At 42.1% G+C, this 27,842-nt stretch overlaps 1 long non-coding RNA gene across 1 annotated transcript; it reads right to left on the reverse strand.

Moving 5' to 3' along the window:
- Nucleotides 1–1,883: 1,883 nt before the first annotated feature.
- LOC128351603 (uncharacterized) lies at nt 1,884–19,480 on the reverse strand. Its single transcript, XR_008319902.1, has 4 exons — nt 19,167–19,480; nt 6,841–6,933; nt 3,848–4,015; nt 1,884–2,228 (listed from the first exon to the last, which is right to left on the reverse strand). It is a non-coding gene; the product is annotated as an uncharacterized LOC128351603 (long non-coding RNA).
- Between the last annotated feature and the right edge of the window lie 8,362 nt (nt 19,481–27,842).

A 27,842-nucleotide genomic window follows, 5' to 3' on the forward strand; every position in this document is an offset into this window, starting at 1 on the left:
GTGCTTGACTTGTTTCACCTGTCCCCAAGGACCAGAGAACTCTCATGAGAGGAGACCATATTATGCCTGTCTTAAAACAGCTGCACTGGCTGCCGCTATGCTTCTGGGCACAAAGTGCTGGTTATTACCTTTAAAGCCCTGAATGGCTTGGGTCTGGGTTACCTTAGAGAGTGCCTTCTTCGGTATGATACCCATGGGGGACCTAGCCAAATTGTGTTTCCAAGGTTGCTAGGCAATGGTGGCAGAGCTGCTGAATTAAAGTTTCACTGTGGAGTGAGTGAGACCCTGGAGCTTGCCTATTTATTTTAGGGGACAAGAGGACTTAAACCTTGCTTAGCTAAAGGTCAAAATTCCAATGTCCATCACTGGCCAAATGGGTTAAGGATGGGGAAAGACTCCAAAGGGGAACAGTATGAAAGAGCTCTGCAGAGATACCTGAAGGGGAATTTTGTGTAGTGCTTTGAGGAACACAGAAAAGGAGGAATTCTGGAAAGGCTTAAGCCAAAGGAAACTGAACAAAGGCATGGCTGAAGGCAAAGCCCTGAAATCACTAGGAGAAAGCTGGGGAATGGTGTCAGGGTCAGAGAGCAATCCTCTGAGGCAACCTCCCTAAGGAAAGTTTATCTAAGCTATTGTCTTGTATAGCCAGGATACCACCTTGTAAGATATTTGTACTAAAACTCCAAACTTTAATTGATTTAATTAGTACATTAATGAACTAACATTTCTAATTGATTAATTAGAGAAGGCCAGTTTTAATCAAAGATGGACAATTCTAATTAGTGAGCCTGAGCACGAAAGACATATTTATTTCTGAGGTGATTTTGATTCTACTGTCTATTGTAATATCTATTGTGAAAATATGGTATCAGTTAGGGTAATTTCTAGCCTACTTTCCTTAAGGAAAGTAAGCTTATGAGATCACCTGACAGTCTCTCTCTGTGTGTCCCTATCAACTTTGCAATGCCTGGACCAATATGAATCAAATTTGCCAGAGCTGTAGGGACACATAGGGACACCTCAATGGTGTCACTTGTAATGATGTCATTCACCCCGATTCAAGATGGTGGACTCATGAGCATTTGAGGTGCAAGTGGACCAACTAACCGTTTTGAACTAAATTTCATAACCTGTGCAAATTTAGATTCAAAAATTGGGATTTTATCCAAAATTGCCCAAAGTTGGTAAAAATTGGTAAAACCTGAATCCAATTTGTTTTTGAAAATTGGATTGATAAATCAAAATTAATTCCAAAATATTGAAATTAATTTCAGAAATACTTAAGATTTTTGGAATTAGCAAAATAGAATAGGCATTTTATGCTGGTCTCTGACTGTAATAAAGGTTGATTGATTGACTGAATAGGTGTTTTCCCCATAAAGGTGAATGGGAAAATGGGGGAGGGGGAATCAATGAACATCACTGTTTGGTCCTAGAGCCTTGTAACTTGCCACCAATGTGGAGAAGGAGGTAAGTTCTGTCTGTAATGAAATCTAAGACAATTGGTCAATCTTCTGATATTTGGTTAATTTTTGAATGTTTTCTTTAAAAGTGGCTAAAAATTGTGAAATCTGGATTTTTTGAAGCGAGAACTTTACAGAAATGCCTGAAACAGAAGATCCACCTTGGATCACCATTACAACAGCATGTGGAGGAATCTCCCCTTTGCCTTCATGAAAAGGGGTAACAGCATGCCTCCCCCCCCTTAATATATCCTGAATGGATGAGCATAATTTATGAAATCTGGCACAAATGAAGTCCATGTTGGAAGAAATCAGTGTTATTTTTTTCAAGGCTATGGGTAACACTGATTCGGGTTGGATTTTTAAAATTTATTTTATTTTATTTTATTTTGAAGAAGCAGCAGCATAAAAATAGGGGCAACTATTTAAACTGGTTTGTTTCTAGCCGGAACTTTACAATACATTCTGGGTCTGAATGGTCCCTCTAGGACCGTTATTCCACCCCCTCTGTGGAGGGAAAAGGAATTATGCAATGCAAAGGCAAATTTCATGTCATCAGTTAATGGCCTCCCTCGCTGCTGCATAATCCTGGCTCTGTTGTCAAATGGAGAAAGATGTCTCTTTACAACTCCCTCATAGCTTTCTTTTCTTGCTCTTATCTGTATCTGACAAGACACGGTCGATCCATCAGTTCTTCATGATAGACTGGCAGTCCAGATGGAGTCACTTTCTCCACCCATCTCTTTTAGAGATGGAGTCCTGTAGCTGAACAAAGCAGATTAGAAAAAGGATTTTTGTTTGGTATGAAGTTCTTATCCTTAACTGTATTTCTAAAAATCCTTCAGACTGGGGTTCTACTTTTTGCTTCTGTTTCAGATATAGTGCAGTTTCAAATATTTGCAAATATTTGCAAACTCTTTGTGGTCTACAACTGTCTTGCAAACATTTGGTTATATTATAGAGGTGTTTATTTCTTTCTCACGGAGAGTAGGCCACAACTGATTCAGTAATTTTAGTTGTTTAATCATCTATTTTTCAACTGATTAATAAATATAAACATATTTGCAAGGGTGTAGCTATAAATGAATAAAGTATGGTGTGCCATCGAGTCAGTGTCAACGCCTGGTGATCACAGAGCCCTGTGATTGTCTTTGGTAGAATACAGGAGGGGTTTACCATTGCCATCTCCCACACAGTATGAAATGATGCTTTTCAGCATCTTCCTATATTGCTGCTGCCCAATATAGGTGTTTCCCATAATCTGGGAAACATAACAGTGGGGATTCGAACTGGCAACCTCTGGCTTGCTAATCAAGTCATTTCCATAATGGTGTAACATACGCCATTAGGTGGCTGTTATAATTGAATAGGGAATGACAAATGTCCCTGGGCCCCTGAGGGAGAGTGGACCACCAGATGAGTGATTGCTTGTTCTCACTCTTGCAGCTGTCTAGGAACATAGGAAGCGGCTTTCTACCGAGTCAGACCATTGGTCCATCTAGCTCAGTATTGTCTACACCAGGGATTCTCAACGTTGGGTCGTCAGATGTTTTTGGACTTCAACTCCCATAATCCCCAACCAAAGGCCACTGGGACTGGGGATTATGGGAGCTGAAGTCCAAAAACATCTGGGGACCCAACGTTGAGAATCCCTGGTCTACACAGACTGGCAGCTGCTTCTCCAAGGTTCCAGGTAGGAATCTCTCTCAGCCCTGCCTGGAGATGCTAGGGAGGGAACTCTGGACCTTCTACAGATGTGCAGGTGCTCTTCCCAGAGTGGATGCATCCCCTAAGGGGAATATCTTACAGTGCTCACATGTAGTCTCCCATTCAAATGCAAACCAGGGCAGACTCTGCCTAGCAAAGGGGACAATTCCTGCTTGCTACCACAAGACCAGCTCTCTTCTTCTCTGAAGAAGAAGGGGAAGGGGCAGTGGCCCATCTTCACTTTTTGTCCCAGGGCCCATTCTAACCTTGCTATTGCTCTGCAAATTTGTAAATTACCAAATCTCTATATATGTGGGTTGTTGGTGGTTTTTCCGAAACATTGAAGGAAGTGTAAAAAATGCAATTTCATAAACAAAAGTATTGTTTTTACAGTATTGTTATGGAAAGAGGCAATCCTTAATATTTTCTTTACTGCTCAATATTACAGTAATACACTTGACAAATCATCCTCAAAATAAGCATATTAGCTCAGTGTTCTAGTCCAGCTGCAGTCACAAACTGTCCAGCCAGAACAAAGAGTGGCCCAGATATATATGTGCATCCTCTGACTGTGCCCTGACTAGGGAAAAGGAGATGACACAGAGCTGAATAAAATCCACAACTTTAGTAACTTGTGAAAATGGGTTAAACTCTGCAATAGATTAAATTCCACTTACCTAGTGTAGATTATGACTCTCTTGGATGAGACAGGATAGATATTTTAAAAATCCCTTGATCCTGTGTCCAGTGCAGATTGAAGATCATTCTTGCCCAGAAGTTATCAACTAATTTTGCACTGTCTCCAAGCAAGGGTAGACAGGTGTTAAGGTGCCTCCAGTGTGACTCTGGGGGAGAGGGTTCCTGGATTATTATAACTTGTCAGAGCCTGCTTCCTATTGGTCATGCCACCAAAAAAAAAAAAAAAAAGACTCACCTCTGATACAGCCCACAACATCACATCATCCATTCACTAATTTGATAGGAGAGGGAAGAAGTAGAATTCCTATCAAGAAACCTGTTCCGTAGGATTTATCGCTCCGTAAAATGATAAGCATCACAGTTGGTATTGTGTATACAAATGACTATTCAAAGCTGCATTAGCAATGAACATGGAAGGCTGCTTACATGCATGATTTTAGTCCTATTCAGGCATGATGTTGAACATCCATACAATGAGTGTACAGTGTACATGGGTACAGTTATTTATGTTATGTTGAATCCGAGTACAGTAGTACAGTCAGTCCCTGTCTGTAGCCTGCATTTCAGAGGGCCAGTACCCAGGTTCACTTTCAAAATCAATGCAAGCATAGTCATTCAGACAAAAACATATATGAGTGTATAGACATCTGTTTACTTGAACAACATGAGGAGCCATTTCCGATGAACCTCAGCCCGCCAACGTTGTTACATGCGATAAGACTGGAGCCTCCTCATAAATGCACCCATACCTGCATTACTCCAGAACATGCTGATGCATTCTTAGCATGTCCTTTACTTGTGTCTAAAGGGTGATCATCGGAATCACCCCTCTACCTGAGCTGCAAAACCCTGTGTTTTGCAGTGCTTGTAGGAGGGCGATTCAGATTATTGCCCCTTACACATGAGTAAAAGATGTGCTGAGAGGGTGTTGGGTACATTCTTGAATGAGGTAGGGGTGTGTGCATTCACAATGTTCCTCTTCGAGTATGAGTGGCAATGGACTGATGTTCATCTGAACTGGCCCAATGTCTTAAAGGGGCTTTTCTCTTGCTGGATCACGTGAGCCAGCGTGGTGTAGTGGTTAGAGTGCTGGACTAGGACCGGGAAGACCCGAGTTCAAAACCCCAATCAGCCATGATACTTGCTGGGTGACTCTGGACCAGTCAGTTCTCTTTCGGCCTAACCTACTTCACAGGGTTGTTGTGAGGAGAAACCTAAGTATGTAGTACACCGCTCTGGGCTCCTTGGAGGAAGAGCGGGATATAAAATGTAAATAAATAAATAAATAAAATAGTATTTGATTTCAAGTTTTCATAGTGCTATACACATTATCTCACTGTAATTCTTATAGTGCACATTAAGCCTATTACTATTACTACTACTAATAATAATAATATCCATTTATTGCAGATGAGGGGCTGAGGAAGAATGCCTTACATGAGGGAACCATCTAGTGACTTAATGGCAGAGGTGAGTTCGAACCATAGACATCTTGATTTACCGATCATTCTTTAAGCCCAGTTCAGTAATTATTCAAACCAGGTACAGTGAACCTGGGTACAGGGAAATGGAACTACACTTGGTAACCCCACCTGCACACCAAGATACTCCATAGTTAGCTACCCCCCACTTCCACCTCTTCATGGATCCACTGTTGTTGTTGTTGTTGTTTGCAGAGGCACATGCTGTCCCTGGGGACAGTTTCTTCCTGTGATTTGGAATGCTGGGTGGCCAGCATTACAAATCAAGGGAAAGATTTGCTGCTTCAGACAACTGCTGTACTTGGAGAAAGCCAGGGGTATGGCTAAGGGGTATTCTGGCAGGGGCCCAGGTAGACAGCATGCTCTCATTTGCTTTATACTTGAGCATACTGTCCCACATTTGGATAATGCCTGAGCAGGGCCTTAGTTCCTATGTTATACCAGGAACACATTATGCACCACCCACATCTTTCTGATCCAGTGGATATGATAATTACATGCCACTGAAGTTTTTTTTACTTCCATCTTTGTACAGGGGAAGAGTCTGTTGGAAACCTATACACAAGCATGTTTCTGGAGTGTGTTCAATGACATCTTCTCTACTCCTTTGATACCAGTAATGGTTAACTCATTCATGCTAGCCTCACCTTGTGAATAAATCCCTACTAAGTATTATATTAATATAAAGAAACATTCCATATTGTTTTTGTTTTAGATACAACAGTCCCATATCATATGCATAGAATGCTTTATTACTCCTGCAAAACTATTGTTGAGGGTAGTAAGTTTCTCCTTCTTTTAATTAAAATGTATCCTAACTATAAATATGATCACTGAGAAGTACTACCAAAAGTTGAACTACTAGGTGATGCTACACAATACAGGGACACATGTGAAATCCTTAATAATGTGAGGTATGACTAATCCAACTAAGATAATACCAATTTCATCTTAATGAACAAATTATACATGCAGGATAAAAAACACTGTAACATTAAATTAATTTATATGAGAGAGGGGAGAAGGGAGGAGAGGAGAGGAGAGGAGAAGAGAGGAGTGCTGGAATCATATCTGCTTGGAAATTTCAACGTGACCCCAGTAGCGGCTGGTGAGGGCACTGGTGGAGGGGCGGCGAGGGGCACCTTTAAGAGTAAAAGAATTGGTGCTTACCTCCACTCTCGCCACACCTGAATACTGCTTGGTGAAGCAGTGCACTGCCCAGCACCCTCTGCAGCAGGGGATCACCTCCGCCACTCACCTGGCTTCCACGGAGCCGATCCCCCGCCTGCGGCCAGGTGAGTGGCGGAGGTGTTACTCTGCCACAGGGGGTGCTGGGCAGCATGGGACTTCTCTGAGCAACATTCAGGTGCAGTGAGAGCAGAGGTAAGCACCAATTATTGTACTCTTAAAGGTGCCTCTTGCCGCCCCTCCACCGGCGCTCTCACCAGCCGCTACTGTGTGACCCCAAAACTCATCCTGCTGTAGCCTACCTAGACAAAGAGCTCATCAGTGGCAAAGCTACTTCAGATTGCAAGTGGTGGGTTGTGTATCTGAATGCTCCTCTATTGGGGGGGCGGAGATACCTACAATTTAAAAGAATAAGGGAGTGCAGTCAGAATAGGGTATGCACGCCTATGTATGCCTACATATTCAATACAACAATAATATACATTCAGTTATGTGATTTCCCCCAGCATGCAATCTGCAGTAGGACAGTCTAGGAATAGTTTTACCATATGACCTCTAGATGTATGCCTGACTTTGGAAGCATGGCTGTAGGAGCATGTGATAAAGAGCAATTCTGCACATCCCTACAAATAGTTTGAGCAAATCTGCCATATAGGATATGGCACTGCTGAAGCTGATACATACAGTATGCTCAGCACCAACAATTTTTAAACCCAGTTAGATAGACTGAAGACGAATCTTTAGATGATAATCTAATCAGTCTGTAGCAACAGGCCTTTATATGTTAAAAAATCTATCCTCTCTTCCCTTTGTAAACTTTGGCCACATTTGCACATAATGTGCAACCGGAGTTGCATGGGGCAGAAATTTCCCTACTGTTACATCCAAGTGCATGCACCTCTAGTCCTGCTCTTCCAGTGAACTGAGGTTGCCCAAGGTTGCTGTCCTTCAAGCAAGAACGAAGTCCACACACAAACAGTTCCCCCTCCTCGCTGCAGTCTCCATGACTGCAGAGATCCCACTCTCCGTTTCATCTGAATCAGGGGCGGAGCCACTATTGGGAAAATGGGTTCAAAGAACCCAGGCTGCCGCCCCTCAGGAGCCACGCCTCGCGGCCCCAACCCAGCCCCCACTGATTTAGCTCCCGAGTGGGGCTGCATGGCCCCATTCGGGAATTAAATGGCCAGAGCTGCGTTCGCAGCATGGCCAGGAGCGGCTCTTCCCTGTCTTTAAGGCAGGGAAGAGCCACACTTGGCCGTGCTGTTAACACAGCAGCAGCCCCAATCGCGGCCCTGTTCTGGAACTGGATGGCCAACACTGCGTTTGCAGCACAGACAGAAGTGGCAGGGAAGAGCAGGGAAAGAGCCACTCCTGGCCACTCCTTTAAGTCAGGGAAGAGCCACTCCTGGCCATGCTGAGAACATGGCGCCGCCCTGGCTCTAACTCCAGAACGGGGCCACGCGGCCCCATTCGGGAGCCAGACCACGCCCCTCACATCTGACATCTGATGCGGGGGTGTGGCTAGACCCCGCATCAGACGTCAGATGCAGGGGCAGGGTGAGCGGGCTGCAGCAGCGGCTGGACATGGGCAGCTCACAGTCTGGCTCCACCACTGATCTGAATGGTGAAGGAGTGGTGGCAATCAGAACAGTGGGGCAGAACTGTGGGTCCATTGGACCCAAAACTCTGCATTATGTGCAAATGTGGCTTTTCACTACAAATGCTAGATTCAAGAAAGGCAGTGGTAGTATGCTGCATCAAAATACCAAAGATATTTGTGTCATTTTAAAGATGAACAGATCTACAGTGGCATAAGCTCTCAGGATTTACTTCATGAAACCTTATACCACAACAAACTCATTAGTCTTTAAGGTACCGAAAGGCTCTACAAATGCTGAAAATGACCTTTTGTTGAAGCTGTCATTGAATTTTGCCTAAAGCATAATATTAAGCAAATTTGGAGGGCCCCGCTAGCCATCCTCCTAAGTCACACATTTTAAAAGAGTATTTTTCAGGTGGGGGGCAACATATTTTGTTGTGAGGGGAAGATGCCACACTAGCTTTCACTAACTTTTGCTTAAATTAGACCATTCAAAGAATCCCCATGTGTTTCGAGTCCAAACTAGCTGTCCATCAGGGAAACAGTATTGTTAATGAATCAGAAGCTTATACATAGTCTTCCTTCAGCTAGGCTGAAATACTACTTCTTTGGGGCTATGACAAGGGAGATTTTCATTCAAAATAATGTTTTCCTGATAAAGAGTTATTTTCAGCTCAAAATGTGTTAGGAGACTTTAAAGAATTGTTCCTTCATTCATTTGGACTGCTTTTTGCTCTATTAGTAATGGTAGGAGCACTGTTCAGACACAGTTTGCCTATGCAGGAAATAGACTAAATAGCATGTCCCTTCCCCAGGGGCTTTTCAGGCAATCAATATTTTCTCAGTATTGCTCTCCAAGTGATTTCCTTTGTCAGTCCAAGGCAGCACTTAGAATGTTTGGCACTGAGAGAAGCAGCGCGTGTGTGAGTGGGAGAGAGAAAACATCTGGAATGTGATTAGATGCATGTGCAGTAGAGGTTTTATTTATATTATTTATTTATTTGATTTCTGTACCGCCCTTCCAAAAATGGCTCAGGGCAGTTTACATTAAAACAACACTAAAATCAATTAACTGTTCAAATTGAAAACTGTAAAAACAACATAAAACCATTTTTAAAACAATTAAAACAGTTTTTTAAACCCTGGAAAACCAGGCCAAATCTTTAGGGTTTAAAAACAGTTTAAAAATCCTGGAAGGCCAGGCAAAACAGATAGGTCTTAAGGGCTCTCCTGAAGGCCAATAATGATTGTGGATTTCTGCTGGGAGTGCATTCCACAGCACAGAAGCAGCCATAGAGAAGGCCCACCTCTGAGTCACTACCAGACGTCACTACCAGACAGACCTCCTCAGATGACCTTAGTATGCAGTGGGGATCATACCAAAGAAGGTGCTCTCTAAGATAACTCAGACCTAAGTGCTTTTAAACCAGCACTTTGTTTTATATTTTGTTTATTGTGCATTCAACATCAACCTTGGAGAAGCCGCTGCCAGTCTGTGTAGATAATACTGAGCTAGATTTATTTATGACTTGGTATAAAGCAGCTTCTTATGTTCCTATTTCCTATCATTCAACAACCCTCATTGCACATGTGCTTAATGCCAGCTTGAGTAAGATTGGTTCCATTCGCACATAACATGAAACCAGAGAAGGGACCTCCAGTTTTGGAAACTGTACATCCGAATGTGGGCAACTACAGTTTCCTCAAAAAAAGACTTTAACAAGTATGATAGATAGATAGATAGATAACGGACTTGCGGTTTCCCTCCCCGAACTGTATTTTGTTTGTAGTGAGTTTCACTGCCTTTAACTCCAGTTCTGCAGTGCTAGCGTTACATCCAAACACAGCATCACAGTCTACTTCTGCAACCAGAGTGAGGGAAGAAGATCCTCCCTCATTCTGGCTGCTATTGGGTGCCTGGGCAGACCTTCAGTAAAGAACAAAGCCCCGGCAGCCAGTTCCCCCTCCTCTCTGCAGTCACCAAGACTGCAGAGAAAGAACTCTCATTTTCAACTGAATTCAAATTGGAGTACCGGTGGGGCAGAACTCCATTGGACCTGCATTCCACATTACCTCCTAAGGTGGCCATTATATTAGCATACTGTAACTACTGTGCATGTGTACCTTTAAACAGCATGCATACATTGGTGATATCGGAGTCGTTCAACTTCATCCAGTTCCTTGGTGTGACATAAATCTTGTTGAGCCTGGAGATGGCAACCATGGCAGTTTTATCCTGTGAGGACCTGACTTGTTCCTTAATGTTGTCCCTAGTTCTTCTACAGGATTGTTGGCATGAGTAACTAATGCAAAACTCCAGTGCTTTGCAAAATCTGTTATCATCACCATTCCAAACAACAGTGATGTATAAATAAGTCTCTTATAGGACAGCCAAAGAGGAGTGGCTTTAGATAGGCTATAATGACCCTCTACCTTGAGTGTCAAAGAACACCAGTCCAGTCCCTATTGCGGTACATGTGTGAGTGGACAGTTTCAGAACAGAGAGCAACCAATAGCCCCACTTTGCACTTTTTGGCCCAATTGTTTTGAGTTGTGAAGACCAATTAAAAACCTTAGAACCAAATTAGATGAGCCCATGGAAATGTGTGTTTGGAGCTGGGGGAACGTTAATACTCCCCCTCCCATGCAATTTCCCTGATTAAAATTGTCACTCGCAAAACTTGTATTTTCTCCATTCAGAAAAACGTCCCTGCATTTAGAAGTTGGTGGGATTTAATACTTTTTCAAAAAATATGTTTAGCATTTTTGGAATATTCGCAATGGTAATAATTTTCCTCCTTTGATAGCTGTTTCTTACGAGCATGACTATAATTAGTTGATTGTAACTGAATAATGAGAAATAGAAGCTATAATCAATTTTAAATTCTCTATTTTTTGTGCTGTTTACTATGTTGTATAAATTAACCAATTGCTCATAAACAAATATCAGTAAATTAAGAAAAGGAAAGTGATTGAATTGTCACAATTCATTCATTCTATATAAAGGATATGAACAAGTACCTAGATGTTTTAAACAGTATTTTCACTATACAACTTCATGCACTGACACTGAGATAGAAGAGAAAATGAAGTCCATTAGTAGATCTCGTTATGCAAATCTACTGTGAACCGTTATAAAGCATTTAATAGCTCTCATACAGCCTGATTGTTCCATCCTTACTGTTTGCCTTACATCGTTAGCGTTTACTGTAAAATGACATTTGAAAAAGTCACCGTTAATTGTTCATGTTGGCTGAAAATGACAGACCTCTCTGAAGTGCTTTGATCCTAAAAGGCTCACAGAGGCGTGGCATCACACAAAATATTCAAATGTTCAGTCAAATATTTCGAGGGTGGTTAAATGGCACCTCAAGGTTACAATACTTCACCAAGTGATTTGCTTATTAAATAGTGCAGAGACCATGACTGTTCAGATGGCAAAGCACTAATGGATTTTGAACAGTTTTCTTCATGGGTTGTTCCCTTAGGCTGCTCCCTTCTATCCTTAGAAGCACATTGCCTCACCTCTTTGGGCCCTGCCTAGGCAAGAGTTGAAACTACCCCCATTTTGTTGTCCCATTCACCAGCAGTGAAAATGGGTAGGCTGTTTTTTGTGTGTGTGTGATATTTCGGAGGTATTTTAAGTTCAATGGACACACGCAGTCCACAGATTGTGGAGATTCGGCTTGCTTTCCCTGGTTTCACTTCCTTAATAAATTTGCTTCCTAACTTTTATTTGCACATTTCCCCTATACTTTAGTATAGTACTTTCCCTGACTATTAGCCATGATGTCAATAGAAATTTTCAGAGGCGATGTGATGCAACTGAATACTTTGCTGGGGCCCAAACTGGCCGGGATTGTTGCCTTCAGGCCATGCTTGAGGGTTTGTGTAGGCACCTGATTCAAGATGCTGAACTACACTAAATTTTGCTCTACTCCATCATGACTGTTGTGATGCTTTGACCTTTTGGTCGTAGTGCAAAAGCAACATTAACTGTTGTTGCAATGTAAGTTCCCTACAATGTCAGTCCAGTTTCAGAGTATGAAAGGCTCTGTCAGCATACCTGTGGTTTTGCAGCAGTCCTCAGCACATGCTACTTTTTTCATTCACGACTACAAGGCTAATACTTACAACTTACTATTCAGCCCAGTTTAACAGGATATCTACATGCCTGAAAAAGATCAGATTCCTTGTTTGTTAGAAAAACCACTCTCGTTTTGCTTTTTATTGCCCCATGTCCTTTTCAAAATGAGAATTGCTGCTGAATTGTCCATTAAATTCTCTCAGCGATTGAGCCTCCTTAAAAAGATTTGCTTGCTCAAGGCAATATAAAAAGGGAAGATTGTGAATAGGCTTTCCGAAGCTCAGTTACATAACAGAAAGGAAAATAAGAGTCTATGTGCAGCACCATAACATGGCCTATTGGGAAAATATATTCCTTGGAATATTATAAAAGATGCTTCGAAAAACATATCTGGCTGATTTTCACCACCACCACCAATAACTACACCTTATTACTGGCACATAAGAAGTACGTAATGATGTTGCGTTTGCAAAATATTACAGGGAGAGAATGAATAGAAAACTAATATTGTGGCACAGGAAATTTATTATCATTTCTCTTCTTCACTGAAGATCAATATTATCCAGAGAGAGATAATGGAGGAAATTTTGCATTCCTTTAAAACAGTAAAGGATCTGGTCTTGTAGAAAATTTGTGCCCAGTGATAAGAGCAGTTATACCAGGGTTAAAGAAGACATTTATAATGGGAAGAGCTAAGAGCTATCCCTCACACACTCATCCTTACTTGAAAAGAGAAAAATAAGGATTGATCTAGAACACTTTGAATGTGAAACATGCTACATAAAAATAAAAATAGTAAACACAGTGTACTTTGTCATTCTTTACCTGTAAACTAGCAACCTGTAAAGAACTGCCTGGTAAGAAACTACAGAGGAGTGTGGCAAGGTTGGAGGACGGGGTATGGGTCTCACTATAGCAACAGTGAATCCCACCCTCCAAAAAAGCATCAATTCAAGTGTGTCTTTGAACCACTAAGGTGGCCCTCAAACCAAATCAATGCTGATTTGATCATCCTTTGTAATAACAGAGTGAACAACCAGAAAGAGTTGATTCCAATTTTTGGCTAGTTTTTATAGCTAGACTGCAATGACTGAGGTTTATTTGTTGCATAGCTTGTGTTGTTGTACTAAGTCTCCTAATGCAGCAGACAATGAATTATGTATACAGAGAGGCAGAAAAAAACATTCATTGAAAGACAGAAAAAAGTATGATATAGATCTCAGTTCCAGGATGACAGCACTGTAAATGATATTGATCAACTGTGCAGCCTTCTGTTATGTCTCTTTACTCAAAAGTAAATCCATTGAATCAACTGGTGTTTGCTTTCAAGTGAGTGTGTGTAGGATTCCAGCCCTCATCAAGGAAGAGTAGATGAATCTTGAGAACTGTATTACAACCATATTTGATTTTACAGCTGGAAAACAATGCATTGGTCATGGTGCTGGTGCTAGCTTCATATGTTTATGGCTGTCTACACTTGCATGTCTGAAGACAATCACAACTACTAGAACAAAACATTGTGTACGAACCAGCCCTCAGATAATGCTGGATGAAAATCTTGTTTCTTTAGACCTGCTTTATTCTCCTTTCCTCTCATGGCTGAACTGGTTATTAAAGAGTTGGTACTGCTTGGCTAATATGTCTGACTGGCCCCACTCACTATGTGATGTAAGAATAGAGCACAAATATCACACCAACCTACCTGCATGCTGTCCCACACACTCATTAGGCCTGTGCAAAGTTGGATTGGAAATGTTGGAGTTCATCCAAAATTTACAGAATTGGTAAAAATGTTGGAAATGTCCAATCTACCATTGACTTCCTTATTTTGGATCAAAAATATCTGATATGATGACAGAAAGTCAGGATTCATGTTGGGAGGTCGGAGGTACAAAATGGGAGAAACCACCTTTTTAAAACCCCCAAAATGCAATATTTTTTCCCTTAGAGGTTAATGGTGGCGGGGTGGGTGGGTTCAGTAAAGATCACCAATTGGGCCTAGAGCCTTGAAAAAGAAAGAGTGTGGAGAAAGATGTGTAGAAAGAGGTCAAGGGCCCCATTAGTAAATTTGAAGGGAATTTGTCACTTTCCCCAATTTATGGTGAATTTTTAAAATTTTTGTTAAAAATGAGTGAAAATGGTGAAATATGGCTTGTTTCAAATCAGAACTTTACAAAAATGGTTGTAATTGAAGACCCTCCTTTGACCATCTCCCCACCAGCATGTCATGGAATTTACCCTTTGCCTTCATGAAAAGGGGTAACATCATCATCATCATCGTCATCATCATCATCATCATCATTTTAAAAAATACTTTATCTGTTAGCTGTCCCATTACAAATTGTTCTCTGGGTGGCTCACAAAAGAAGATTTACATACAACAAAAATACCCAACACCCCCAAACAACTTAAATCATAACAGATAAGAGGTGGGTCTCATGATCAAGGAGACCTGCCTTGTCTGGGTTTGCGGGGAGAGCGGGCTAAGCCTGCTGTCCCCACAGACAATCAGGGCCGGAGCCCTGAACATCTGGATCGGCTGCCCACACGATTGCCAGCTCTGTGTCAGAGCCAGTGGGGGATGGGGAGTTTGGGGGCCGCGTGGCCCCTGGAAGCTCCAGTATGCCCCATGCGAGCACGCAGGGCATCCTGGGGAGCCTCCTGCCGGGGTCTACTCATGAGTAACCACAGCGCAGAGCCTCACTGAGGCTACTCACAATTTTAAAAAACCAGGTTTGCGGAGCGCTTGCTTGATTTAGGGGCGGGCTACTTTAGCAGGTTACCCGCTCAAGAACCACTGAGCCCGCAGCCGTGCCTGGTGGTTATCACGAGTGTAGAAAACTGGGCTAGCGGAGGCTAGCCCGATTTTGTACAATCATGTGAATAGCCTCAGTAAATGGTGAAAACAAAATACAATACAAAGCAGCATTAAAAACTCATTTTAAAAATAGTTAAAAATCAGATCAAATCTGAAAAGCTGAATTAAAAAACCTGAATTTAAAAGTCCTGGCTGCATGCCCTTTTTGCAACCCCTCCCCCAATATTCTGAATGGATGGGCATAACTTATGAAATCTGGCACACATGAAGTCCACATTGGAAGGACTTGTATTATTTTTTCCAAAGCTATTGGTAACTCTTCTGATTTTGGGGGGAAATCTTGGGAAGGGAAGGCTAAAAATTGTGAAATCTGGCTTGTTTCAAGACAGAACTTTACAAAACATTCTGAGTCTGAAGTCCTCCCTATGACCATAATTCCACACCCTTGTGGAAGAACAAGGATATTCCATTGATTTTTTAACTAATTTTTGTCTTCCCCATTGCCGAAGTACACCGTTAGTGAAAGTGAAAGTACTTTGGATGTCTGTTTTTGTGGCTAGAAAAAATTTCTCACTTTTCCTTCTAGCCATTAAAGGATTCAAAGGTGTGAAATCTTTTTAATCCCTTTTAAAAGGTCTGCCTGTTCTTGCAATGGATTTCACTGAAATGCTTGCATGTATATTATAGACTAGCAGGTTTTGAAGGGAAATTAAATCTGTTCAGTTAAGTAGGCCAGTGTAAGCAGCATGCTTTAAGTACATGTTAATGTAGCTGAGCACATTATTAGCTGCTTTATTACATGTTAATGTAGAAAAGAGGAGTATAAATCATGAGTTGCATCCAAAGAAAGTGAATCTTTACTAAGCACCACTGAAAATCATAAGACTTAACTAACATGTGCCATTGATACACAACTAAGTTGTCTCATTAATTTCAGTGGTCAGGATTCATTTTCTTTGCAAACAACTATGTATGAATAGATTAAGAGAGTGCGAGAGATCACATATAAAAGAGAAAACTCAATGTTTTCCTTATAACGCTTCTATAGTGGCAGGCAGCATTTGCAAGGGATAACGGACAGCTGGGACAAAATGAGTAAAGAGGCACCTTTTTAACGTGGTCATTCTCTTTATTTAGCAGGTGGAGAGTAACTGGCCCTATCTACCCCCAGTACGGTACCTCTTCTGTATATCTTATGTTTCTTTTTAGATTGTGAGCTCTTTGGGGACAGGGATCCATCTTATTTATTTATTTCTCTATGTAAACCACTTTGGAACTTTTGAAAAGCAGTATATAAATAGTTGTTGTTGTTGTTTGAATTTGTACTTGTAACTGTTGAAACAGGGTTAGTGGGTTCCATTTGTTCAAGATTAATTAATCTGGATTAAAGGGAAGTGATTTTAAGAAGATTCTTTTATTTATACAACACATTCAAGCTAACTACACTATTCTCTTTTAGGCATTGTATGAAATGTGCCTAACATTTTCCTTTCGGGTATACATTTTTTCTAGTGTGACTAATTAGTTGGATGCTTTTTCTCTGACCTTGCTATTGTTTAGTTTCCCCACTTAATCCTCTTTGGCAACTTTCACATCCAAAGGCATGTCCCCTGGTGTTTGTTTGTTTGAAGTTGTTTACTCCATTTATCATTAAGACTTTGTGTCTGAAAAAGGAGACAAACAGCATAATTTCATATGTGACCCTGGGCTGGACCTTGTGAATTCAGAGGCAGTTCAAAGCATCTGATTTCAGCCACCTGAACAGAGTGAAAGCCCCTTCTTCTCTTGCACTTATATTTTTATAGTGGTATTAGGAGGAATATTTGTGGAACCAAGATGCCAAGTTCAACGTTTCTTTAAGATTTTCCTCATAGAGGCTGACATCCTGACCTAGTCCCATTGAAATTAATAGGACAAATTAGACATGACTAACTGCCCCATTAATTGTAGTGAGACTTCCACTGAGTGATTTAGTCAGAATGTCATCCAGTATATGTTGTTCTTGAAGAAGCTGTGCTATTTCAGAATTAATCTTAACTACAGAAGCCCTGGTACTGAGATGTAGAAATCAAGTCCCTAGTGTAAATGCATTTGTACACTAAGTGAAAAGAAGGATGATAATATATTATGTTTTTTAGCACTGCAATGCTGAGGAAGTAGCATTTTCTGCAGCAAGGATGGTTCCTGTAGCCATCTACAGACCAAGAATAACCGGGTCTCATGAGAGGCAAGAGAAGCCAAGAGAAACAGTTCTGTTCTGAATTGTCCAGAATTCAGCTGAGCCCAAGGATAAGTTCTTGATATAATTAGAGCATAAGATATAGATATCTTATTTATTTATTTCTGTGTATACCACTTTGAGAACTGCTGAAAAGTGGTATATAAATATCCATATTCATAGTCAAAGAAGCAAAGGGAGACGCATTTGATAAGGCAGGTAGAAGTTCTGCCAGAAGAAGATAGGAATGGTGCCCTTTGGCAACTGAATAAGCATAAGCCTACACTAAGTTGCACCTACACTTAGAGATAATTCCTTCAGAAGCTGGAGATTTCCCCACTTCTTTTTTTCTGATGGAAATCCCTTCTTCTGCATTAGAGGTTCTTGTGGAACTGCCCACATATTTTGAGAGTGACCTATTTGATGGAATTGAAGGTTGCTTGTGGAAAAAGAGGGCTTGGATGCCCCATAGAATATGTAGGCTTGCTGTGCCTCCCTCTGGATTGGTGCATATTGGCTTTTTGTAGATTTGCATCATTTTGGGTGTGTTCTAATGCACATCTGCCTCAAATTGCTCCTGCTCTAATTTATGCAGTACTTTGTAAATTAGAAATACTTTAGTATCTGTAAGTTGCATTCCCCTCAGAACAATGTTATTTTATCACATATTGGAAAGTGCTTTGGAGTCCTTATTGTTCAATGAGGAAACATTTTTATTTTATTTTATTTTATTTTATTTTATTTTATTTTTTTAATTTATTTAATATTCCACCCTTCCAAAATGGCTCAGAGCGGCTTACAACAGAATAAAAACAATTAAAACCAGCTAACAATTAAAATCACAACTATAAAAACAGAATAAAAACCAATTAAACATTCAAGCAGTTAAAAGCCCTGGGAAACCAGGGCAAACATTTAAAACAGTTTAAAAACCCTGGAAGGTCAGGCCAAAGACAGTAATGAACTCAAATTACAGATTTCTGCCGGGAATGCCTTCCATAGCCCAGGAGCATAGGAACATAGGAATATAGGAAACTGCCATATACTGAGTCAGACCATTGGTCTATTTAGCTCAGTATTGTCTTCACAGACTGGCAGCAGCTTCTCCAAGGTTGCAGGCAGGAATCTCTCTCAGCCCTATCTTGGAGAAGCCCGAGATAGGCTTCTACAGAGAAGGCCTGCCTCTGAGTCGCCACCAGACGAACCGGTGGAAACTGCATTGCAGTTGTTTTTCATTTCCTGTTTGGATTCTAGACAGCTAGAGCAGCATGGTGGCTCAAATGCAAAGGACAAGACCCATCTGAAGAAGGTTAGTGTTGAACTCTAGTTGTGTGGCAGACATTGGAGAAGGGGTGAGGAATCTGAAGGGACACAGACCTATTGGTAGAGCTCTAGGAGAAGTCAGCAGACAAGAGGGTGGGGAAAACAAGAAGAGTAGAACCTGGCAGTGCTCTCACGTGATCAGAGCCCAGTCATTGGAGAAGCTGAAAATTCTCTATTTGACTGCTTATATAAAGGGACTAGGGCAGGGCTGAACAACTTCAGTCCCACTGCAGTTGTTGGCTTACAGCCCCCATCATCCCTGACTAATGGCCACTATGGCTGGGCATTATGGGAGTTGAAGTTCAAAAACAGCTGGAGGGCTGAAGTTGTGCAGCCCGGGTCTATTTAGAGCACCAAGGATGCGGTAAGGAATAAGAAGAAGCAAATGCTTTGGCCTCCTGGGGGAGGGGTGAAGACATGAGCAAACATCCCAGAAGAGGAGGAGGACAGCACCTTCCATACTGATGTGCTGGGGTGGAGGGGGGGAAGCGAGACCCTGGTCTGTGACAGACTTTGACATATTACCTTTTCCATGTGAATCCCATTTTACAGTCTGTAGAACTGATACTGAAGCATAATTACCTGCTCAAGGCTATCAGTGAAGTGGAGAATGAGGTGTGAAACCAGGTCCTTCAAACCAAGTCCAATCCATTAACCAGTGAACTGCACTGGCAGTTGCACTGGCAGTTGATGACCACAAAGGAACATGCTGCATAGTGTGCCACAGGCACTCCTTGGATCATTCTGCAATGAGAATTATTTAGAGTTAGAAGCAGTGGCTGACATACTGCCCAGTATTGGGTGGGTATTTTAATGTTGCATGCATGCAGTTGCACAAGTGTGCTGCTGTGCAAACAATTACACAGTAATGTTGGCAAGTCAGCAGGCTGCTACAGGGGAAGTACAGGGAAATCAGAAATTTAATAGCTGTTTCCCCTTTGACCAGATATCAGCATATATCAGATATCACCGAACCACCAAAATGGTTAGCTTCAGACCAGGTTTGGTTCAGTTTGATCTTGGACAGGCCCACTTCCTGAAGGGTGGTTGGGTCCAAGATTGAATCGTTCAAACCACCCTGGTTCACAGCAGACTGGTTTGAAAGTGAACTATCTAGACCCATTTCAAACTAGCTTTTTGGGGTGGCTATGGAGTGGAGTCATCCTGATGGATGATCTCCAATTGGAAATTGACAGAGGAAATATGAGTCTGTCATATTTTGGCTCTCTCAGTGGCTTTCAATACTACTGACTGACCATAGTATCCTTCTGGAGTGTCTGAGGGGGTTGGGGGTTGGAGGCACTGCTTTGCAGTGTTTCTACTTCTACCTCTTGGGCAGATTCCAGGTGGTGTCTCTTGGAGTCCGTTGCTCTTCAAAATGTGAACCTTTATATGGTGTCCTCAGGACTCCAATGCTTTTTAACATCTAAATGAAATCTCTTGGAGAGATCATCAGGAGATTTAGTGTAGGGTGTTGTCAGTATGCTGATGACACCCAAATCTGTTTCTCTATGTCAACATCAGCAGTTGAAGTCTTAACTTCCCTAAATGCCTACCTGGAGGCAGTAATGGGCTGGATGTGGGATAATAAACTGAGACTGAGTCCAAATAAGACAGAGGTACTTATGGTGTGGTATCAAAACACTGGAGAAATTTTTGATCTGCCAGTTCTGGATGTGGTCACACTTCCCAAGAAGGAGCAGGCATTCAGTCTGGGAGTGCTTCTGGATCCAAACCTATTCCTGGTGTTTCAAGTTGAGGCAGTGGCCAGAGGTGTTTTCTATCAGCTTCAGCTGATACACCCGCTGCTTCCACTTCTTGAGATAAATGACCCAAGAACAGTGTTACATATGTAGGTAACCTCCAGACTTGACAACTGCAATGTGCTCTATGTGGGGCTGCCTTTGTGCATAGTCCAGACACTGCAGTTGGTACAGAATGTGGCTGTCAGGTTGGTCTCTGGGTTATCTCAGAGAGACCATATTACTTCTATACTAAAAGAACTACACTGGCTACCAATACATTTCTGGGCAAAATACAAGGTGCTGGTTATAACCTACAGGTATGAGTCCTAAACAGCTTAGGCCCAGGGTATTTAAGAGAACATCTTCTTTGCCATGAGCCCCACCACCCATTGAGATAATCCAGAGAGGTTTGTCTGCAATTGCCACCAGCCCGTCTGGTGCTACACAGGGACGGGCCTTCTCTGTTGCTGCCTGAGATTCTGGAACATGCTCCATGCTGCAATAAGAGCCTCGCCATTTCTGACAACTTTTCAGAAGTCTTTAAAGACTAAATTTTTCACCCAAGCTTTTTAAATTGACTGTGGTTTTAAATTGCTTTAAGGTTTTCATTTCTGTCTTAATTTGTTTTATGTTGTTGTAAACTACCCCGATATGGAATGGAATGGAATCTTTATTACAGTCATCGACCAGACAGGGCCCAGATACGGAAGTTTGGTGCAGTCTACACATTTGAGAGAGAGATAAACAGATAAAATAAAGTAAAATTATACCAACGCTGTTGTGTCATGATGGTAGGCCATTATTTCCACCAGTCTACCATAACACAACTGCATTTCAGCAATTCCTAGCATTTGTGCTTCAGCACCCTTGTGCACCTACAGGCACACAGCATTAAAAACTGCAGTGGCAGCACCGGAGACAATTGAGGGGGGCACAGAAATGGCAATGTGCATTGATGGGTGGGTGCACTGTGCCCCACATATTAGACTTCTTAAGCAGAAATGGGCCAAGTGTGGGAGCGAATGCCTGAAGGGGTCCTTGCTTCCCTGTTGGCCTTCCTCTGGAGCGGCCCTTGTGGAGCACATGGAAAGCCACACAACGTGTCAGTCAGTCTTATAACAAAGTTATCTCATATCACATTAATTCTGGAGGAAAAAACCATTTGCTGCATTTAACATTCTCATTTCAGCTGAAGGGAGAACAAGTTGTAGGCCACAGGGAGTGTGACATAGAAGAAACAGCCACAATGAGCTGAAATCAGCTATAAACATGTACTTGAATTGAAGAAGGGTGGGAGAAGAAGCTAAAACTCTACAGGCAGCTAACACTTTTTGTACTTATTGCTATTGTGTTCCCTTCCTAAAACAAGTAAGTGCCAAATGCATTTGCTGGTAATTATGGTACATCAGCTAGATGTTGCTGGAGTTGTGGGTATTGCACGATATGGCCAAAGGCCAGTGCCATTCCTGGCTTCTGAAAGCCATTTAGGAACTTCAGAGACTGCCAGCACAAGCAACTGTGTAAAGACAGCTGTGCCAGTGATTACTACAGATATCTACTTTGATTTTTTTTTGCCATTCAGGGCAGTCAGAGGGACTATTCTGGGATGCCAGTGCCTCATTCAAATCGAATCATTTCTAGCCATACATTTAATTATGAATATTGTGCATTGAAGTCAAGAAACTGTGATTATGGACTTCTTTCTGTCAGGTCTATTGGACTTAATTTTCCTAATACTGCAATGTTTTGATTTGAATTAAAGGGCCGTGCATGCTAACATGAACAATAAACTGAGCCAATGGAATATTTTAGATAATCTTAATTTTGCTTAAATGTGTGTATCTGTTAGATTGCTTGGAGGGGAGCTTTGTTTATCTATCCCCAGCTGCAGCAGAAGTGCACAAGGAAGGAGAGCACTGCTAATTAATACTGTCTGGAGACATGGAGTTACAGTTCTAAATAAAGTAGCTTATTTAGGAAATCCATCAGGGAGATAGATTAAGGCCTACATGCCTGGCTGTTGCGTACAGGAAGAGGGGGAGGGAGAAGACCAAAGTCTCTCTCTCCAGGTGAGAAAATGAAAACTGAGACTTTCTAACAAAAGGAGAATCAGAGTAGAGAAAGTATGGTCAGAGAGAGAATGCCCTTACTTGCTCTCTTTACCCCTAGTGGTCAATAGGGTTGCTGGTGCTGAGAGTCGATGCCATCAGGAGCTGCACCTCCAACAGTATCTGCATTAATGGGAGAGAGCTAGACTACAGAGTTCAGCTCAATTATATTATAATGTGCAGGTACATAACAACTCAGTACAGAAAGATTTTTCCTTTGAATCAGAGCCACCAGTTATTTGAATTGGGGCCACATGTAAATATCCCTCAGGTGTGCCAACATTGCTTGCTTGTTCATGGTTTTGCACAGTGATGGGTGCAGCCTTCCTCAGCTCTCTTTGGAATCCATTCTTCTTCTTTTTAAGCTGGAGAATGCATGGAAAAAACTTGAGTCTTTTCAAGCTTTTCTGAGAAAAATAGACAAGCACACCCTTTCGCTGCCAGTCCATCCCACCTCCTTCCCAAGTGAAAAAACCCTCACTTTCATTAATGGAGGGATGACCAACAGCAGGATGGGCATGCTAAAGAAAACCAAAGTCTCATCAGCCTCTGCTTAAGAGGAAATGATGTTCTTGTCATATTCATTTCTTCCCAGGGAAGATTGAATCCTTTCCAGTGTGGAACCAAATTGAATCAGAAGGCAGGGAATGCTACAAACCCCAACCTTGTGTCAGGCCAGACATTAATTCTAAGCAGTTGGGTATCACTTGTGACGAGAGAGGCCTTCTCAAGCTTCCTAACTTCTACACTAGAGTTACATCTCTAGTTTCACACACTGAGCTGGGTCTCACAATCCGTGAGACCCAGTTTCTTCGGGTGAGTGGGGAGGGAGCCCTGGGAGGTCGGATCAGCCGCCCACACGATTGCCGGCTCTGAGATGGAGCCGGCGGGGGCTGGGGAGCTCGGGGGCTGCATGGCCCCCGCATCCCCAGTATTTCCTGCGCGAGTGCGCAGGGCATACTGGGGAGACCCCCGAGCCAGGAGGTGGCTTTTCGCCTCCCGGCCGGGGGTCTACTCATGAGTGAGTGCGGTGCAAAGGCACACCACGGCTACTCGCGATTGTAAAAAGCAGGTTTGCAGAGCGCTCGCGCTGCAAACCTGCTTTTTACCAGGGGCTCCAGAGCAGGTTAGCCGCTCCAGAACCACTGGGCTGAGCTGCAAGCCTGGTGGTTCTGACGATCAGCAAAAATTGGGCTAGCGGAGGCTAGCCCGATTTTTGCTGATCATCAGAATAGCCCCACTATGTGACTATTGTTATAAACAACATATAGGTACTATATGGATCATATAGGTACTAGGGGTGCATGCCAAAGCTACAAATTTCTTCTCTAAAGGAAAATGAACAATTTGGGCCTGTGTTGGAAGACAGCATATGAAGCATCCATCTAGCCCAGCATAAACTGTTCTGACTGGCTGTGGCATTCCAGGATTTTGAGCAAAATCCTTTCCTAGCCCTACTGAGATGCAGGGATTGATTTGGGGACTTTGGGCATATACAAGTTTGTGCTCTCCCACTGAGTTGCGTGTGAATTATTATTGTTACGAAGTAACCCGTCATTTTGCAAGGTAATCTTTACAACCCCAAGTGCTCTTAAGCTATTTCAAATGTTTACATTTCAATCAGGAATATATTGATAAGCAGGCCTTTGAAGCTTCCAAAGAATCTCGGCTCCGCTGCTAAAATCCTTTGCCTCATCCTCCATTTCTAACAGGTAGCAGTCATGAGTGTATCTCATGCAGGGGGAAGCAACCCTGAGGTTTAAGGAATGTGTCCTTAGCTTGAACACAGCATGTTGAGCTTAATGTGTTGGAAGTGAAGGACTATACACTGTCTCTTGTCTCAATGACATAGGAGGACAGACTAGTGAGTCAGAGGGCTAGAGGGTCAAGACATTGGTCATCCATTCTCTACTGCTCTGACACTATCCCTTTGGAATGTAGATTGCTACTCTCAGGGACACTTCCTTCCTCTCCCTCCCTTCTACCTTGCAACATGCAAGCTCCTCTCCCTGCACCATGTGACCATGTGTGCAGAGATGCAGAATCCATCTGCATCCAGCTAGCTAGCTAGATTAGAGATCCTAACTCCTCTCCTATCTAGAATGTTCTATAATAAATACCAGTTATATTGATTTGAAACTATGAACTGGCTCCAAGTTACTTTACTCTTAGCATACATGCATGCCTAACTAAATTCTGCTGTGTTGTGCCTCTGTGCACTCTGCTATAATGAAAAAGGGTTTCTCTTACCAGAGAGAATTCCCAACACAATGTACACTATTTTTGTTTAATCAAGGCCCCGTCTTGCAATGAAATATGAGTTGCTGTTGCCTGATAAGGCCACAATATTCAAAAGCTCTCAGACCTCCAGCACAAAGAACCAAAGATCCACCTGACTTTATGGAAAGTCAGACTCAAGTAAATTATGAGAGGAAAGGTATGCCAAAATTATGGCATAAACATTTGGGCAACGATTTCCTACACATAGTGAGATAGTCATGAAGACACTCTTAACTGGTCTTAAAGGCTATCAAAGAACTTAAAGAAAGACTTAGCAGCTATATTCTGTCCTGAATAAAATAACACTAAATAATCATTAAAGAAGATGAGGTGTAAAAATTGAATTCTTGATTTTGGACAGAGTAAATTATATCTCTAAACTTTATTGCTAGGACCAGTTCACATGGGGCTTGGTAGATCAAAAACAGCACTTTGGACTGTACTTGAAAAGGTTGATAAATCGTTACACCAAAGTGAGTAGTGGGTATCAGGTTCAGGTATCTTCTGAAGTTGTTAGTTGCTTTCTTTTTGGCAGGAGTACATGCAGACAAAGCTCTCATTCTGGCAAGCATAGTTTAGCATATTTGAAATATCTGCAAATAACACATGGAAGGCCACCAAATCAAACTCAAATGCCAGAAGCTGGGCTTTCTCCCAGAATGGTTATGTTCAAAGCCATTTTGCAAAGAGCTACCAGTGAGGAAGGATATAGTGAATAAGCTTCAGTTTTCAATTGCTGGGGTGGGGGTGGGGGTTGGCTGAAACAGATGTATTTGTGTGCTCTTTGGATTCTGTCCTGTTTTGCCTACATAGTTCTGTTAAGTGCTTAACTCAATTATGGTGTCAGATATCCATTGCTCCCCTCAACACCCTACTTTCTGCAATTCGTCAAATGTCCCAAATAAGATACAGTGTTCTTTGCACAGAAGCAGGTGTCCAGATGCTGGATTAGGAGCACGAGATGGTGGATGGTGTCTATCTGCCCTGTATAGACATTCCTATCCATGTTCTGGTGCAACCAGTAATGTAAAAATTCCAATTTTTGTATGGCTAGAATGAATCAGAACAATTAATTCCACATTAAGCTTCGTAAAATACCTGATTTTAAAATGTACAGAAACTTTCTTTTAAAAATGGCTTTATTTGTTTGTTTATAACATTTATAAATCACCTCATTCAAATGTGTTATGGCGGTTTACAAATAAAGAATAAAACCGGGATTAAAACCAACAATAAAAACCAACAGTTAAAAATTATAAACATTAAAACAGTTTTTAAAAACCAATTAAACAGCAGTAACAAACCCATAAAAACCAACTAACAGCTGATTGAAGTCTTGATGAAATAAATGCATCTTGAGCGCTCTTTTAAAATCTGCTAGAGATGGGGAAGCTCTTACAACAACAAGGTGTTCATTCTAGAACCTTAGGGCAGCTATAGAAAAGGCCTGACCTTGAGTTGCCACCAGAGCTGCTGGGGGCAACCACTGGTGGACCTCTCCTGAAGATCTTAATAAGAGGTTGGGGTCCTGAAGGAGAAGGTGCTCTCTTAAATACCCTGGACCCAAGCAATTTATGGCTTTATAGGTAAGCACCAACACTTTATATTTTGCCCAGAAATGTATGGGCAGACAGCGCCCATATCCTTTAATGGGATAGGAGTAATGTGTTCTTTTCGGGTTGCCGCAGAGACCAACCTAGAAGATCAAAAACATATTCATAACAATGTCAGAATCTGTAACCATATATTGAATAATATAATATTAAATAGAGATCAAAACAGGAACCATATTATAGATAGTTATACAATGAGTGATTGAATGTTTAGTAGAGGCCATAAAGTAAGAGCTACAGATTGAAACCTATGTATGACTATCTAAGTATGGTCCTTATTTTGGTTTTCATTTAACTGTGTATTATGATGGTTTCTGTCTGTGACTCTTACTTTATGGTGCTCCATCCATGATAATTGGGAGATGGCCGGAGTCCCCATCCACAGAATACCACCCAGATCAGAACAAAAGACCAAATCAAGCATGTGACCAGAGGTATGTGTAGGTTCCGAGACCACTTGGTATAGGCCCATAGTTGTCATGGCCGCTATGAGCTCCTGAGCTGCACCTGATAAACCGGTCTCAAAATGAACATTGAACATCCTTCCGCACAAATCTGGGAGACTCCAACACCAACAAAGGACCACGTTGGGGTACAGTGGGTAGTTGGCACTGCCACCCCCACCTGCAGGTCAAAGAGCTGGTAGGACAGCTGGAAGGGAAAACAGTTATTAAGTTTCTGCTTCCCCTTCCCCTATAATGCCAAGGCAACGGGACTTTGGAATCTACTGCCTGGGTCCCAGGAAATGGAACAACCAGTGGGCAAGGCACAGTCCACATAAGTTTGACCATCAAAAGAGAATCCAAACAGCTCATAATCATCAGGATGAACTAGCAGAAGGCAGATTTTATATCTCACTTGCCCATAAGAGCACCCATGCCCTGCACTATGCACCACTGCGCCAAAGCATGTAAACTTGACAGTACAAAGGTGGTGTGGAATGGCATCAGTGATGGAACTCCCATGTGGCTAGGAAAGATAATGTATGTGACAAAATTCTCCCAGTGCTTTTTTTGGTACAATGCCCAATGGGGAGACCATAAGAGAGCATAGTGGAGGGGTGGTCAAGGGGCCCAACACCCTGCCTTCAGCAACCTCCTTAACTATCTTACATCAAACTATGTGTTCCAATACCCAAACAGGCTTAAGATTACATGAAAAATATGGCAATGTGGGCCCTCAAATGGGATATAAAAACCAAACTGGAAGCCTCTAGCCATGTAATTGGCATTGGTCCAGTTAGGATAGGCCTCCAACAACGCAGGAAGCTCAGTCGGGCTATGTCCCTTTACCCATAGCATTGTTCCCTTGACTTCTAGCCTTCCTATTGGCCTGTTGGTGCCTCTTTTCAGGGTCAAATTTATGTGGACTGTGCCTTGCCCATGGGTTGTTTCTTTTCCTGTGCGATGTTGGAGTGTTTTAGTATCTTTCTGGAGTGGTGTGTTTGTTGGCAGACAGGATGCCATTCCATAGTTCACTTTCTAGATGATTTTCTCTTTGCTGGCTATTCTG

This window comes from Hemicordylus capensis, chromosome 3 (genome assembly GCF_027244095.1).
Source record: "Hemicordylus capensis ecotype Gifberg chromosome 3, rHemCap1.1.pri, whole genome shotgun sequence".
In the NCBI taxonomy this organism is placed as follows: Eukaryota; Metazoa; Chordata; class Lepidosauria; order Squamata; family Cordylidae; genus Hemicordylus; species Hemicordylus capensis.